Here is a 17409-nt window from a genome sequence, read left to right as displayed (position 1 = left end):
CTCATTTAATTTCTAATTTTCTTAATTTTAACAAAATTCACCTTTATATTCCAAAATATAATGAGGGTAAAATATTTTTAATTAAAATAAAATCCTCAAATTAATATTTCATGCTTTATAAATTATAAATAATAAAATTGCTTTTCTATTTAAAATTAATTTAAAATGAGGAGCACTCAAACCTGTGAACCTAGATGGAGTCGAACCTCGCACCCATGTGGTACTATACTTGCAATCTCATGCAACCATGAATCACACATGAATATATGTATATATATTTAATAAGAGTGTTAGCCCGAGATTAATAGCACAATTCAGGAGAATAATAAACTTACATACGAATTGATGTGACACCCACATTTACAGGTACGCACGTTAATTAAAACATCTTACTATAACATGATTACATGATAACTAACCAAGGTCAAACCGAGATTAGAAACTGATTAGGACAGGGGTACTACATTCTCCCCCTAGATTCCGACTTACTCATGGAAGTCATAATGCTAGCCGGAGAACATGTTGCATGCATTACCCCTGAAACTCATTCAACAAATATCAAATTGCAGATAGGAATCTTTTCACAAATATTATGAAACATTATTGCTAAATCCTTACAAATGCCATTATCCATTGGCAAGATACATTTAAATCCATACGTTTCCTAAAATATTCTAAGAACTATCTTTAATCATAGCAGATAACTAAGAACTTTCTCCCTTTCATTACACCAGATTAATGCATTAAAAGATATAGACAATAATTACCACACTCATCAACCAAGTATGACAAGAAAAATGCCATCATGATCAATTTCTTTTAACAAACCATCTTTTTCATAAAACTTTATCGCATAGGACTAGCTTCAAATATTAAATTCTACAACCAAGTTAGCTTTCAATAAATAAGAGAAACATATAGTAGACAATTGTTTACACTTGTCAGACATAAAAATCTTTCCAATGACTATGTCCCATAACATAGTGACAAGTTAACACAATTTACTCCATGATTACACATAATAACCATCACATAAATAGAATGCACAACTCAAAAGGCCAAATGTGAGCATGTCTAATGCTCAGTCAAAGATAACATGCATGGTCAACATCTCTAATGAATACTAAGAGGGGGGGTGAATTAGTATACCAATAATTACTGTACTCAAAACTTTATTAGTCTAGCGGTAAACTGGTATAACAGTTTAACTAACAAATTGGTTAACACAAATGCAAACCAAACAGCAAGTAAGGCATTCACCCACAGAAGCACAATCACCATAACACAACAGATTTTGATGCGGAAACCCAAATGGGAAAAACCACGGTCAAATGAAACTCACAAGTAACTATCTGCAGAATAGTAACTAGACCGGTTATGGTCAAAACGGTTAAGGTCATACAATGTTCTTTACCAAAACAAATCTTGTTAGGAATCTCAATCTATGTTAGGAGATAAGTTCAATTAAAGACTACCTTGTGAGAGGATTTTAGATCCACATATGTGAAACACCTTGTTAGAGGATTTACAAAGGCTTTTCTGGGCCTACCCGGTTAAGGGTTTCTAACTTGTCAAAGATGTGAGTAATCAACAAGTGAATGATCTAGCAAATAGCACAGTCTGCTTGGTTAGATCCATGATAGCTCATTGCTAATGCATTTCAACATTACTTTAGTCTTTAGTAAATCCACACTCTGTTATAGTACATAGACTTCATCTTTTCTGTTAAAATCGCACATACAAGAACTCATCAACCACTTCAAACCATAAAAGCTACACACATCTTAAAACCCAAGACATGATGTCCTTAAAAGGAATCTGATTTCATGTCGATCCAATAGGATTACATTGCAAGTTCCTAGGTTCATTATATCTAGACACATTTGGTAACACAACACAAAATCACCATCAAAGTGTCGGTGGATGGTAACTCATCACAAAGATATACCGGTTGGTAACTCATCATAGAGTATTACTGGTTTATAAAACTTTGCCGATTACCGGTTGGTAACTTAGAGTAATATCAGTTTGACTATTAAATAGATTACTGGTTGGTAACTCAGAGTAATACCAGTTTGAAACAAATATCAATTTAGCAGTTATCGGTTGATAGAAATGATGATCAGACCAGTGCATCTCTGATGTCCTTCTGTGCCTTCTGCAGATCAGACCAGTGCTCATGTAACTTTTTCACCAAGGTAGTGTTCAAATCCTTTTGATTCTCCTTCTTGGCATGCACTTCGACAACCTCTTCTAGGCTTTGTACCTAGTCCTCCACAATTGTGCATAAGAGTTTCAGTTGGGCCAGAGAGGAATCGGTACTGGGGAGGTTGATATCAGGTATCAAACCGGCAAGAGTGTCCACTAGAGCTTGGATCACATCTTGCTCCTTCTTCCTCCTTATTACCTCAAGGCATTCTTGAGCAAGCTTAATGCTTTGTAGCAGCTCCGAATCATTAGTAGATTGGAGTTTTGGCATTATAACAGACAAGAAGAAGGTTGGCATTCCAATTACAGTGAGAGATTATTGGCATTTCAATAAGGATATTGAGAAGGTTGTTGATGACTATGGATATAACTAATTAAGGATGATTACTATCTTAATATTATTATTTTGTCATTGATGTCAAGAAATTGATTTTCTAATTCAGCATGATGTTGCCATATCTTAAGAAGTATGATTTGATGAGTATAAAGATGTCGGTAAAAGATACAGAAAGAATACGATGAATAAGGGGATAAGTTATTCAATGGGCAACTATTGTCGAGTTAGAAAATGATGAGATCATGATGTTTAGATTGTTTTGATATCCTACATATGCTATTGTTTGAAAGGTTAATACTATACTATGTTATCGAGCAAAGAACCTAGTCGGTAAACCCTAAGGTTATCGCAATCGGTTAATGAAGGCAGAATGTCTATCGAGTGAAGTTTACTATTTACCGAGTTACAACCGAGCTATAACAGAATGCATTAAATGTTTACATGTGATATTTAATGAAGGAAGCTGATGAGCTGGAGCAGATTAAATGATTGGTAAGCCATGTATGAAGATTGTTAAAGAATCTATGGTAATGAAAGATCGGTAGGAAGATCTACATCTCAGATTGAACCGCAATACCCTTACACAAGTTCCAAGGTGAAAATGCAAGTTCCAAGGTGGGGTAAAACATTTTCAGATCAAAGGATACATTGAACCTAGACAATATTGAAGATCTGATGGCTATGATTGATCATGGGAAATGTGATCAAGGAGATTAAGCGGTTGGAAGATTGTTTATAAATAGGAAACTAGTGATAAACAATGTATGCGGGCAAGTGTATGCATAGGGATGCTACATAGTGTTACCGAGCACGGAAGCTTGAAGACTTGTTTTGATAACAAAGTATAGAGCCCAGCAGAGGGACAAGATAAGTCCTATGAATTGATTGTATTGAGCAAATAAGAATCTGCTTTAGCATTTTTAGATGTGAAGTTGCAGACATATTTTTATTACTATTATTTTGAGAAGTATTAGAAAATCTCTGAACCGAGTGGACTTAACAGTCTTATTTGTAAAATCCTCTAGCAAGGTGACATTCTTATTGAGTGTTTGAAATCCTTTAACAAGGTCACTTCTAACAAGGTGAAGATCCTAACAGATCTGAGGGAAATCCCTTAACCGGGTCACATCTAGCAATGTGTTTGTAATCTTTAACAAGATTTGATTTTAACTGAGCATACTCTAGAAGAGTATATTTCTTAGTGGGTCCAAAATCCCACAATGGTCTTTCCCTATTTGGGTTTCCACATTAAATCTGGTGTTATATGTTTGTGATCTTATCTATTTATGGATCTGCATGCATTATTGTTTTTTTGATAAGGATACCGAGGTTGAATCTATTGTTTTTATTGAAGATTAAGTTTGAATGATTCACCCTCCCTCTCATATTGTTAGCATGGCATCTGTACTAATCATATTTAGTATCAGAACTATCATGGAGGTCAATAGGACTAGTAATGTCAGCCAATTTGACTTGACTACCGGTTGCCTTTGGGGTCTCCACCTATGTGCTCTATGTCACTTCCTCCTTCTCTTTGGCCCTTAACTTAGCTTCTTCTGCCTTCTTTTTCTCCTCTGCTTCTTGCGTTCTTTTCTCTTCTTCCTTCTTATTCTCTTCTTCTTTCCGCTCCTTTCCTTCTTCATCCTTCTTCTTCTCCTCCTCTTACTGCTTCTTCTTCTCCTCTTCTTGCTTCTTTTTCTCTTCTACCTTTCTCTTCTCCTCTTCCTTTCTCTTTTCTTCTTCCTATCGTTTCTCTTCTTCTTTCTTTTCTTCTTCCTTCTTCTTCTTCTCTTCCTCTTGTTTCTTCTTCTCATCTTCTTTTCTTTACTTTTCCTCTTCTCGTTTCCTCTTCTCCTCATATTTTTTCTTTTCTTCCTCTTTTCTCTTTTTCTCTTCTTCTACTTGTTTCTTCTTTTCTTCTTCATGTTGCTTCTTCTCTTTCTCTGCTTGCTCCTTGGCAGCCTTTTCTTTGTCTTGTTTTTCTTGTCCTACCGCTTCTGATGGTGTACCCAGAGTGACATTTTCACCATTCAAGACATCAACATCAATAGGGTCCATTTGATCAGTGAGCTATTCTCCTTCACTATCATATACCTCATCCGGTTTATTGGTTGCCTGTTCTTGCTCAGCTTTCCTATTGGCTTTAGCCACTTGATGCAACCTTAAAGTGGCTTGGGCATGAGAGTGGTTATCTTTTACCACTTCTAGAACTTTTCCTTCTAGCAACAAGAGTCTTCTTCTTCTCATGAAGAAGAGGCCCTTATATCTTTCTATTGGAAAATGTGCCTCAAATTCACTTGGCAATAGCCTATACTGATCGGGTTAAGTCATGCCAATGAAATAGTATGAAGGGTTTTGTGAGCTCTATCGGCATGACTCTTGAATAGTAGGTTTGAAGTCATCCCGATGACTCGATGAAGTCAACTTCGGTCATCTGGGTAACTTTGGCTATCAGAATAACTTGTGCAGCGGTATGCCAATCTCCCGATGAGCCTGCTCTATCGGTCTTGGTTTGGGTCACCTATCGGTTATCAGGTTGACATTCTGAATGTCATGCTGATGTCTTGATGAGCTTGCTTTACCGATCTCAGTTATTTCACTTATCGGCATAGTGTTATTCTTTGTGTTACGATGACTCGAAGAAGTCATCCTACCAGACTGGCAATGCAGATCGGGATAACAGTTTTGAACTTGGTCCGATGAGCCGATGAGTCCTTGTTCTTGGTATTGGCATAGTAGTTGTGTTTCTATTTTGATGCCCAAGTGAAGATCACTCCTAGGCTTCAGAGATCGAAGTATCTTTTGGAGAGTTATACCGGTGACCTGATGGGGTCGCCTTAGGTGATCAGGTATCATCAAGCCATTGGCTTTACCTTTTGAATGTTGTGTCGATAGCCGATGGAGCAGAGACTGATTGGGGGAGCGAGGTCAAACCGAGATCCAAAAGATCGATTCTCGGATACTATGTATGAGACTGTCGGTGTAAATGAATACGAACCGACCTAGTTGTCTATTGCATGTGGGATAAATGTTGTTTTTCATGATTACAGACTGACAGAGGTAGATGGTTAGACTTTGAGCTATTGGGGCCGTTACTTTGATAAACCGTCGATTCGTTTGGTATTAAAAACTGACGGAAATCTAAAAGGCTGGTAGAGGAGGATGAAATCTAGAGAGCAGGGGTGTTCTGCAAAGAGTTTTGATCTGATAGTTTGTATGTTTGGAATGACTGTGTAATAGAGTGAAGAAAATCTACAGATGAGACTCTATTGTATTGTTTCAACATACTATTAATAAAGTCGATCATTGCTAGTGGTGGTTTTTTCTCCCGAAAGGGTTTTCCCACGTTAACTCTCTGTGTCATCTCTCTGTGCCTTCTTGTGCATGTTTTTTACTCATACCATATTTAGTAAATGTTGAAGCTTTGTCTACAATAGTCTGTTTCTCCTCTGTGAATTGATATTAAGGAAGTGAATTCGCACTTGCTTTCCTTACAAGTGGTATCAGAGCCTGTCCCATTTTGTTATCCTTGTTGGGTTGGGTTGGTTTTTTGTGTTGGTTCTGTCTTAGTGGGAGTTTTGCAGAATGTCTACTTGTTTTATAGATTGAAATGGCAAGTACTTCAGGACACATAGACATGGAGAAGTTTAATGGTTCCATTTTTGAACTTTGGAAACTCAAGATGGAAGATTTGGTAGTTGATAAAGATCTTTGGGGTGTTGTAGTTGCAACTTCTAAGCCTTCAGGCATGAAGCAAGAAGATTGGGATTTAGCTGACCGGAAGGCTAGGGGTCTAGTCAGGTTATGTCTAGCTGATTTTGTTCTATTAAACGTCCATGAGGAGAAGTCTACACATCTTCTCTGGGAGAAGTTGGGTGATATTTATCAAGGAAAATCCTTGGTGAATAAACTTTTGTTGAGAAAGAAATTGTACTCTCTGAAGATGGATGCAGGGACATCATTGGCAGATCATTTGATTGCATTCAACATGGTTCTTGCACAGTTAACTTATGTTGTTGTGTCCATTCAGGAAGAAGAACGTTGCATGTTGTTGTTGTGTTCATTGCCTGGATCTTGGGAACACTTAGTGATGGCTATTGGTAGTACCAATAGCCAGTTCAAGATGGATACAGTGGTTAATACTCTTTTGTTAGAAGAAATGAGAAAGAAGTCTTCTGAGATGACAAAGGATGCACTCTTTGTTTGAGGCAGATCGAAGGACAAATACAAGAAGAAAGAAAAGAAGTCCAAGTATCAACAGAGTTTTAAATCTCCAGGCAAGAAGTCAAAGGTGAAGTGCTGGAACTGTGGGGAGTGTTGGGTCTCAAATCAACATATTGGATAGGTTCTAAGGAAATGCCAACTCCTATGATCAAACCCTCCAATTGACTTGGCCAACTTATAGAGTAAACCTATTTGGTTACTAACTCTCTCACTTTAGGCTCTGCAAGACCTAGGCGGGTATACCTACTCACTAGTTGTTCCTTTAGCTAATGCTTTTTATAGCAGATTTAGTGTCTTAATCTGATATCTCCTAGTCTCAGAATGGCATAAGTTTCTTAAACAGATTGATTTCAGATGTGTGTATTGATCTATGTATCTTGTAAAAGTATATATGTTACACTTTGGCTAAATTACCTTGCTATACTTACTCTACTAATCCTAATGCTTAAGAGTAAAGGGTAATTGGGATGGTTAAAGGGTTTGTTTACAAATGATCAGTGCCTTTCCTCTTATTTGGGCTACAGAGTCTTATATTTCTTTAGGACTTATTGTGTAAAATTATGAGACCATTTTTAAACCCACCCCCTCTCGACGAGTCTGTCAATTACTGTTTCTTATGAGCTCTACTTCAATGTCTATATTGTAAACCGCTTGAATGAATTTAACCCTAACTTTAAGAGACCATCCAAGGAAGAAATACAAGGAACAATTACAATTCACAAGTAAATCTTTTTTGATCCAAATCTACAATATGAAACACAAAATTTCACTGGAAGAACACAAATAACCTTATCTCCTTTAGATAATATCACAAGCAAATGCCTTTTGAAAATATGTTAACTCTTAACACATATGAGAAAGAAAATGCAACTGGTATAATTTTTGATAAAAAGTTTAAAAGTACAAAATTGCCTCGACCTCTTGTCTCTATCCTCTCCTTACATTTTACATCACACATATATATGTGTTTGAATGGTTTTCATACCCCTTTGGGTGAAAAGACACCCCCCTTTTAAATAAAAATAATTCCAAATCCCGAAATTGCCTTAGTTTATGTAATTAATTGTCACTTTACAAGTTGTTTAGGCATATTAGAGGTATTTTAAGGCTATTTTATGGGTATATAATGGATAAATGGTCTTTAAATGATGTAAATACCCCCTTTGGTGCTTCATACTCCATTTTTTATGCCCATTATTGTGTTTATGTTATGGTTTCATATTGTGCAACAAATATAAAATATATTACTTGTACCTATTCAATATATATATATTTAGAATTTTTCTTGCTCCTTGTCTTGAAATTTGGAATTCTAAAAATTGCAAATTTTAGGGTTCCAACAGTGGCTCTGTCTGGGGATGGATGCCCCTTGTGGGCATAGCAAGAATTCAAATCTCTAGTAGAGCAGACCATGTGCCTAATTCATTGACCTGTTTTGGTGGCCTCAAGCCCAAAAACTGAACACCAATTCTTTCCTCTATCAAACATCTGATTCTCATCATGAAGTAGTATAAAAACTTTGAAATTAGTGATATCACCTAATTGGCAATTCCTGTCATAAGATGCATTATCCATCCTTATTTTATAAGGATTCTTTATTTCACCTGGATTAACATTATCTCCTATTCCATAGGAAATGATATTTATACTTTTACAAAAGTTTGCTTCTTGTGGCATCTCCATATTCTTCATCTCTATTTTATTGGAATGTTGCATATTATCTAACTGGTACTTCTTTTCACCTTTTATTTTATCTCTATGTGATGTACCTTCCTTTTGTAACTCTCTTATTTTTGTGGTCCTTTTATCATGTGACTTAGTCATATTATTACCCATGTTGTCTTCACAAATGTTTGTATTGTCCATACTGTCTGAAATTTTTTCTTCTTCATCATATAAAGGATTTGAGAATACATGAAAATCCTTTTCACACATACCATAGTAGTAGGGAATATGATTTTCCTCTATCAATTCATCACATAAGGGGTTTGAAAATATTTGAAAGCCATTTTCAAATTCACATACCTCCTCTTTATCAATTGTATCATCAAGGTGCTCAGGTATGGATTCACTCTCCTCATGACTGGTACAATATTCTTCATCAATGTTAGCAACAATTTCTTCAGGTTCTGACTTGTACTCACAAACATCATCAATTGCTTCTTCATCAGATGGGACTTCCAAAGGGATAACTGATTCTTCTATATAATCATCTTCATTTGCATCTCTTATGTTGATGTTACTCATCTCACGCAAATCATGTATTTCTTTATTCAATTCTTCAAGAATTGAACATGCTGATTCCAAACTGTCAGACCCACATTCTCTCATGATCAATTCCTCCAGTATAGCTGAATTAAGTTGTGTATTATCAAGCATTTGGAAATAAGTCACCATTATTCTACCAATCAATTTTTCTATAGATTCACCTTCCTTTCTTCTTATGTTGTAGATTGCATTGCCGCAATCATAATCCGATTGAATCTGATTTTGGTATGGATAACCAATTGAACGGCTAGCGACTAAAGTGTTGTCCTCGATTACACCGTAGAATTCTTCCATGAACCACCACTCAAGTTCTTCCCATGATGAGATACTTTGTGGTGGTAACAAGCTGAATGACTGCTCTGCAACATCATCCAATGTTAGCACAAACCATTTCATGATCGTTTCTTTTAAGTAGATCCTGAAGGTCTCAATAAACCAATAAAATGATTTTAGATGCCCAATTGGTGATTCCCTTTCATCTCCATGGAACCTCAGCATACAAATCTTCATCTCATAGGGAAATGCATATGGATACTCAAGGATGTTACCGAAATCCAATGGCTTAAATCTTCCTGGAATATTCCTGTCTCTTTGTGGCTGTGGTTGCCATTGTGCATATTTTTCTGAAGACGCTTCTCCATAAAAATATGGATATTGAATCATATTGAATGAAACTGATCTTTTTCATTTAATTTTCCTTTTTACAGAGTCGCCACCTCTTTCATAGAGGACATAAGTTATTTATTTCTTCTGAGTTCTCTCCCACAGCAGAGTCTTAATAATTCTTCCCCAGCAGAGTCGCCAATCTGTTGGGTCTGAAATCAACAAATTGGATAGGTTCTAAGGAAATGTCAACTCCTATAATCAAACCCTCCAATTGACTTGGCCAACTTATAGAGTGAACCCATTTGGTTACTAACTCTCTCACTTTAGGCTCTGCAAGACCTAGGCGGGTATACCTACTCACTAGTTGTTCCTTCAGCTAATGCTTTTTATAGCAGATTTAGTGTCTTAATCTGATATCTCCTAGTCTCAGAATGGCATGAGTTTCTCAAACAGATTGATTTCAGATGTGTGTATTGATCTATGTATCTTGTAAAAGTATATATGTTACACTTTGGCTAAATTACCTTACTATACTTACTCTACTAATCCTAATGCTTAAAAGTAAAGGGTAATTGGGATGGTTAAAGGGTTTGTTTACAAATGATCAGTGCCTTTCCTCTTATTTGGGCTACAGAGTCTTATATTTCTTTAGGACTTATTGTGTAAACTTATGAGACAGTTTTTAAACCCACCCCCTCTCGACGAGTTTGTCAATTACTGTTTCTTATGAGCTCTACTTCAATGTCTATATTGTAAACCGCTTGAATGAATTTAACCCTAACTTTAAGAGACCATCCAAGGAAGAAATACAGGGAACAATTACAATTCACAAGTAAATCTTTTTTGATCCAAATCTACAATATGAAACACAAAATTTCGTTGGAAGAACACAAATAACCTTATCTCCTTTAGATAATATCACAAGCAACTGCATTTTGAAAATATGTTAACTCTCAACACATATGAGAAAGAAAATGCAACTGGTATAATTTTTGATAAAAAGTTTAAAAGTACAAAATTGCCTCCACCTCTTGTGTCTATCCTCTCCTTACATTTTACATCACACATATATATGTGTTTGAATGGTTTTCATACCCCTTTGGGTGAAAAGACACCCCCCTTTTAAATAAAAATAATTCCAAATCCCGAAATTGCCTTAGTTTATGTAATTAATTGTCACTTTACAAGTTGTTTAGGCATATTAGAGGTATTTTAAGGCTATTTTATGGGTATATAATGGATAAATGGTCTTTAAATGATGTAAATACCCCCTTTGGTGCTTCATACTCCATTTTTTATGCCCATTATTGTTTTATGTTATGGTTTCGTATTGTGCAACAAATATAAAATATATTACTTGTACCTATTCAATATATATATATATGTATATATATATTTAGAATTTTTCTTGCTCCTTGTCTTGGAATTTGGAATTCTAAAATTTGCAAATTTTAGGGTTCCAACAGGGAGAAAGGGCATATCCGAAAGGACTGCAAGAAGGAGAAGAAGAAGAAGAAATTTTCTAGCACTGAGTCTTCTTAGAGTGATGCTGATGCTTTTTTTGTAGCCCTGGCAGTGCCTACCTCAGATGACACCTGGTTAGTAGATTCTGGCGCATCTTTCCATATGATGTCCCATAAGGAATAGTTCTCGAAGTATGAACCATATGCTAGTGGAAAGGTATATCTAGCTAGTGATTCTACATTGGAGATTGTAGGGAGAGGCAGAATCAAAATTCAATTTCCAGATGGTAGAGTGAAGGGGATCAATGGGGTTCTTCATATACCAGGTCTAGCAAGAAATCTTCTCTCTGTAAGTAAACTTAATGATGCTAGAGTACAAGTTACATTTGGGTCTGGTGGTTGCAAAATGACTAGGGGTTCCATTGTATTGGCAAAGGGTGATCGTAATGGTACACTGTATAAGTTAAATGCTGAACCTGTATGTTATAATGTAACTTCTGAAAAGTCTGATAAGACAACTATAAGAATGCACAACGCAAATTCGTTGGAAACAAAACTTCCTACTGAGAAAACAATGCTCTAGCATAACAGGTTAGGCCACATAGGTGAAAAAGGTTTAAAAGCCTTGAAGAATAAGAATCTTGTTGAAGGTCTTGATGATTGTAGTTTTGAGTTCGATTTTTGCGAACATTGCATTTATGGAAAACATAACCAAGTTCAGTTTTATTCTAGTTCTCATAAATCTTCTGCTATTTTGGACTATGTTCACTCTGATGTGTTTGGTCCAGTGGATGAACCTTCTTTGTCTAAGTCTAAATACTATGTATCCTTTGTAGACGATTATTCAAGAAGGGCATTTGTATACTTTCTTAAAAGTAAAATAGAAGTGTTCAGTTGGTTTGAGGAGTTTAAGAACCTTGTTGAGAATCAGATTGGAAGAAGGATTAAATGTTTAAGAACAAACAATGGTGGTGAATTTTGTAGTGCAGATTTCGACAAGTACTATGTTGATCATGGAATTAAAAGACATAAGACTGTACCTTACACTCCATAGCAAAATGGAGTCGCTGAAAGGTTGAATCAGTCTCTAATGGAGAAAGTAAGGAGCATGTTGAGTGGAGCTGAGCTGGAACAAACATTCTGGGCTGAAGCAGTTGCTATAGCGTGTTACCTGTTGAATCATTCTCCTACTTCAACATTGGTTGATAAAACACCTATGGAAGCGTGGTCTAGTAAGGAACCTTCCTTAAGGCACCTATGTGTTTTTGGTGCAGAGGGATATGCTCATGTGCATGATGTGAATAGATCTAAGTTAGATAACAATGAGGTAAAATGTATCTTCATTGGCTATAGAGTTGGTATGAAAGGATACAAACTTTGGAATCCAGTGATTGGTAAGGTTTTATTTAGTAGAAGTGTGATTTTTCATGAGATGAAGCCTATGTCTTTAGATCATAAAATAGAAAAGAAAGGAGAAGTTGAGGTTGAAGTACCTCTAGTCAAAGAAGAATCTCCAGAGATACTTGAAGATGAGGAGAGTTCAAGCAGTTCAAGTAGTTCTGAAGTAGAACATGATAATGAGCCTCCTCATGAATCTCAAGAAGCCCCAACACCAGAGTTGAGAAGATCTACTCGAGAGAGGTGGCAACCTAAAAGGTATACACCTAATAAGTGCAGTCACTATATGTTGAATGTTAATTGTGCTTATGTGTTACTTGCAGATACTCATGAACCTAGGACTGTAAAAGAAGCAATTGAAATGCCTGATTCAGATTCCTAGTTGGAAGCCATGAATGATGAAATGTCATTATTGGATAAAAATGGAACTTGGGATTTGGTGCCATTGCCTAAAGACAGAAAGCCTATAGGCTGTAAGTGGGTATTCAAAAAGAAGTATGGTCCAGATGGCAGCATTGACAAGTATAAGGCAAGACTGGTTGCAAAAGGGTATTCGCAAAAGGAAGGTATTGACTATGGAGAAATCTTTTCTCCTGTAGCTAAGCTGACATCTGTTAGATTTCTCTTGTCACTTGCAGCAGCATATGATTGGGAAATTGAGCAGATGGATGTGAAGACAACATTTCTTCATGGTGATCTTGAAGAAGAAATTTATATGTCCTAGCCTGAGCACTTTGTGGAAAAAGGTAAAGAACATCTGGTATGAAAACTCAAGAAGTCTCTGTATGGTTTGAAACAATCTCGCAAAATGTGATATCAGAAGTATGATACATTTGTTTTGTCCTTGGGATTTGTGAGATCCAAAGTTGATCATTGTGTTTACTACAAAACTAATGGTGATAGGATTCTTATCATATCTTTGTATGTAGATGACATGTTGTTCATAGGAAACACAAAAAGTATGATCTCAGATTTAAAATCCCAGCTTTGTATGAAATTTGAAATGAAGGATTTAGGACCAGAAAATTACATTCTGGGAATGGAGATCAAAAGAGGTAGGTCTAAGAGGAAACTTTGGCTCAGCCAGAGAAAATACATAACCAATGTTCTTGACAGGTTTCATATGTCTGACTATAAACCACAGGTTGTTCCCATCTTGCAGGGAACTAAGTTGTCTGTGCTGGATAGTCTGAAGTCTCCAAAAGAGATTGAAGACATGAAAGATGTACCGTATGCAAGTGCTATAGGTAGTCTGATGTATGCTATGGTCTGTACAAGACCAGACATTTCCCAACCAGTGGGAGTACTTTGCAGGTTTATGTTGAATCTAGGGAGATCACACTGGGATGCTGTAAAGAGAGTGTTTAGATACCTGAAGGGTACTTCAGATTTTGCATTATGTTATCATGGTAATTTGAAGGATTCAAAAAAAACTCTAAGCATTTGTGGTTACATGGATTTTGATTGGGCAGGGGATATTGATAGTAGGAGATCTACCAGTGGGTATGTTTTTTCCTTGAATGGTGGAGTAGTTAGTTGGATGAGCAAGTGGCAAGCTATAGTCACTTTGTCCACTACAGAGGCAGAATACATGGCAGCCACACATGATTGCAAAGAAGCAGTCTGGCTTAGACGTTTGAGTTTTGACATTGGTTTTGATGCGAGGTAGATTGAAGTCTAGAGTGATAGTCAGAGTTCCATTTGTTTGGCAAAGAATCCTACTTTCCATGCTAGGTTGAAGCATGTTGATGTTCAGTATCATTTTGTACATGACATGGTGGAAGATGGAAAAGTTTATCTTAACAATGTAGATACTCTGGAAAATGTTGCAGATGCCTTGACGAAACCTATCAGCACACATAAGTTCAAGTAGTGTTCAAATTCTATGGGTCTTCGTACCAATGTCTGTCAGTAACATCTGGAATGGTATCTCGGTCCAGTGAATTCCTCATCAAGTGGGAGTTTGTTGGAAAATGTGCCTCAAATTCACTTGACAATAGTCCATACTGATCAGGTTAAGTAATGCTGATAAATAGTATAAAGGATTTTGTGAGCTCTATCGGCATGACTCTTGCCGATGTATTCTCTTTTATCGGGTATCGGAATAGCACGTTTGAAGTCATCCCGATGAGCTCGCTTTACTCGCTTTACCGGTCTCGGTTATTTCGCTTATTGGCATAGTGTTATTCTTTGTGTTCCGATGACCCGATGAATTCATCCTACCAGACTGGCAATGCAGATCAGGATAACAATTTCAGACTTGGTCCGATGAGCCGATGAGTCATTGTTCTTGGTATTGGCATAGTAGTTGTGTTCCTGTTCCGATGCCCCAGTGGAGATCACTCCTAGCATTCAGAGATCAAATTATCTTTTGGAGAGTTATACCAGTGACCCGATTGGGTCACCTTAGGTGATCAGGTATCATTGGGCCATCAGCTTTACCATTTGAATGTTGTGCCGATAGCCGATGGAGCGGAGACCGACTGGGGGAGCGAGGTAAAACCGAGATCCAAAAGATTGATTCTTGGATACTATGTACGAAACTGTCGGTGTAAATGAATACGAACCGACCTAGTTGTCTATTGCATGTGGGATAACTATTATTTTTCATGATTATAGACTGATACAGACAAACGGTTAGACTTTGAGCCATTGGGGCTATTACTCAGATAACCGTTGAGTCGTTTGGTATTGAAAATTGATAGAAATCCAAAAGGTTGGTAGACGAGGATGAAATCTAGAGAGAAGGGGTGTTCTGCAAAGAGTTTTGATCCAATAGTTTGTATGTCTAGAATGACTGTGTAACAGAGTGAAGAAAATCTACAGATGAGACTCTATTGTATTGTTTTAACATACTATTAATAAAGTTGATCATTTGCTAGTGGTGGGTTTTTCTCCTGAAAGGGTTTTCCCACATTAACTCTGTGTGTCATCTCTCCGTGCCTTCTTGTGCATGTTTTTTACTCATACCATATTCAATAAATGTTGAAGCTTTGTCTACACTAGTCTGTTTCTCCTTTGTGAATTAACATTAAGGAAGCGAATTCTGCACTTGCTTTCCTTACACTTTCCACTACTTCATAAAGTTCAGTTTTAGGCACATTAGGAAAATATTGTGCAGATACTTCCTCTCTTATTTCCTATTCCTTCTCTATGGCAATGCATCACTTGTTATCTAAAGAATTATACAAAGAATTAGGTGTCTCAAATTTAATTTCTGATGGCCACCAGTCATTAATACATAAATAATTGATAACTTCCTGTTCAACTTCCTTCCTTTCATCATCATTAAAATCATCAAAGAACTCTTTCAAATCACCAAGTACCTTTCTTCTAATATTTTTAATAGTTCTTTGACAATGTGTCAAAGGTTTGTCGGAGGAAATAACAATATTTACCAGTGCAAATGTTGCTAGTTCACTCTTTATCTTTTTCTTCATTTGCCTAGTTTTATTAGGCTATTCTTTAGACACAGTGTCCTCTAAGTCTGGTGTGGTGTCTTTTGTCTTCCGCTTTCTCTCAAAGACTTTGGCGGGTGCAGCTTCCGGTTTCTTCTTTTTTGGTGACCGCTTGGTCACTTTGGGACTTGCTGTGGTAACCGGTGCTGATACTAAAGGCACTGCCTTTCCCTTCTTTACCAATGGCTCTTCAACCAGTGTAACCCTTTCCAAATAGGTGCTAGTTCTCTTTGCCTTTGGATCAAGGGGTGAGGCAAGTAGGGTAGAGGCATACCCATCTAGCATGTCATACATTACCTCATATCCCATCGGTTCCATTTCTTCTTGTCTAGGCTCAACCGCCTCCATTATGCACTCATTAACTTCGATGGTGAAGCAAATGTCATCTTCATATTTCTTGACAATATCACCTAATATTCTCACTCTTTGGCTCATTTTGCATCTAAACTCATCAAATTATTTGTTCAAAACTTTTGGATAATCGGTTCCAACTACTTGAAGGCTTTCCTTGATTTGCTTTGTAACCGGTAGGTCGATAGTCCACTGAATTTCTCTGAATCCTAGGACGTAACCTTGGAATTAGAAGAACAACACAACCAATAGTTGTCCAAGCTTAAATCTCAAGGCATTGTCTTTTTTAATCACCTTTTGGTTCACCAGAAGTTCCCTTTGCATACAGGTGGATAAGTCAAATGATGCATCATCCATGATCATCTGGTAGGCAGCATTTACCGCTACAACAGAGATAGAGTTGATTTTGTTGGCGTGGAACATTCGGTATCCTATCACCATACACGCATATTTGACCAGATCATCCTTGATGGAATTGATAGCCATTCCCTATGAGTCGCTCATAGAATTGGTGAGCTTGGTTATTTTTGTCTTGCTTGTCTTCCTTAGGGTTGCCACTTCACCGACATTACACAAACCGGTGATGGCATGAATTGCTTTTGGTGTGATGTCATGCATCCGCTCTAAGTACATTTTATCACCATGCACTCTACTCAGAATGATGCGGATGTGATCATCTGAAAACTCTTCAAGGAAATAGAGTGCATTGTGAAGCTTCTTCTTTTCCAGGATGCAAAATTCTACTTTAATATTCTTGTCCTTCCTGTGGAACAAACTCAACTAGGAATGGATTACAAGAGATCCTAAGTCTTCAATCTTGTAGTCAACGTAATCAAAAATGCCTTGCTCCACTGTAACACCAGCTGGTATCTGAGATAGGGCATTGTATTTTGCCTTTCGTTGAATGAAGTCTACTGGATCAATGGGTGCACTAGGGCTAGAGTGTGATGAATACTAAGAGGGGGGAGGTGAATTAGTATGCCAAAAATTAATGTACTTAAACACTTTGCTAGACTAATAGTAAACTGATAAAATAGTTTAGTAGACAGACCGGTTAGCACACATGCAAACCAAGTAGAAAATAATGCATTCACCC

This window comes from Cryptomeria japonica, chromosome 1 (genome assembly GCF_030272615.1).
Source record: "Cryptomeria japonica chromosome 1, Sugi_1.0, whole genome shotgun sequence".
In the NCBI taxonomy this organism is placed as follows: Eukaryota; Viridiplantae; Streptophyta; class Pinopsida; order Cupressales; family Cupressaceae; genus Cryptomeria; species Cryptomeria japonica.
Note: the sequence above shows the minus strand (reverse complement) of the source record.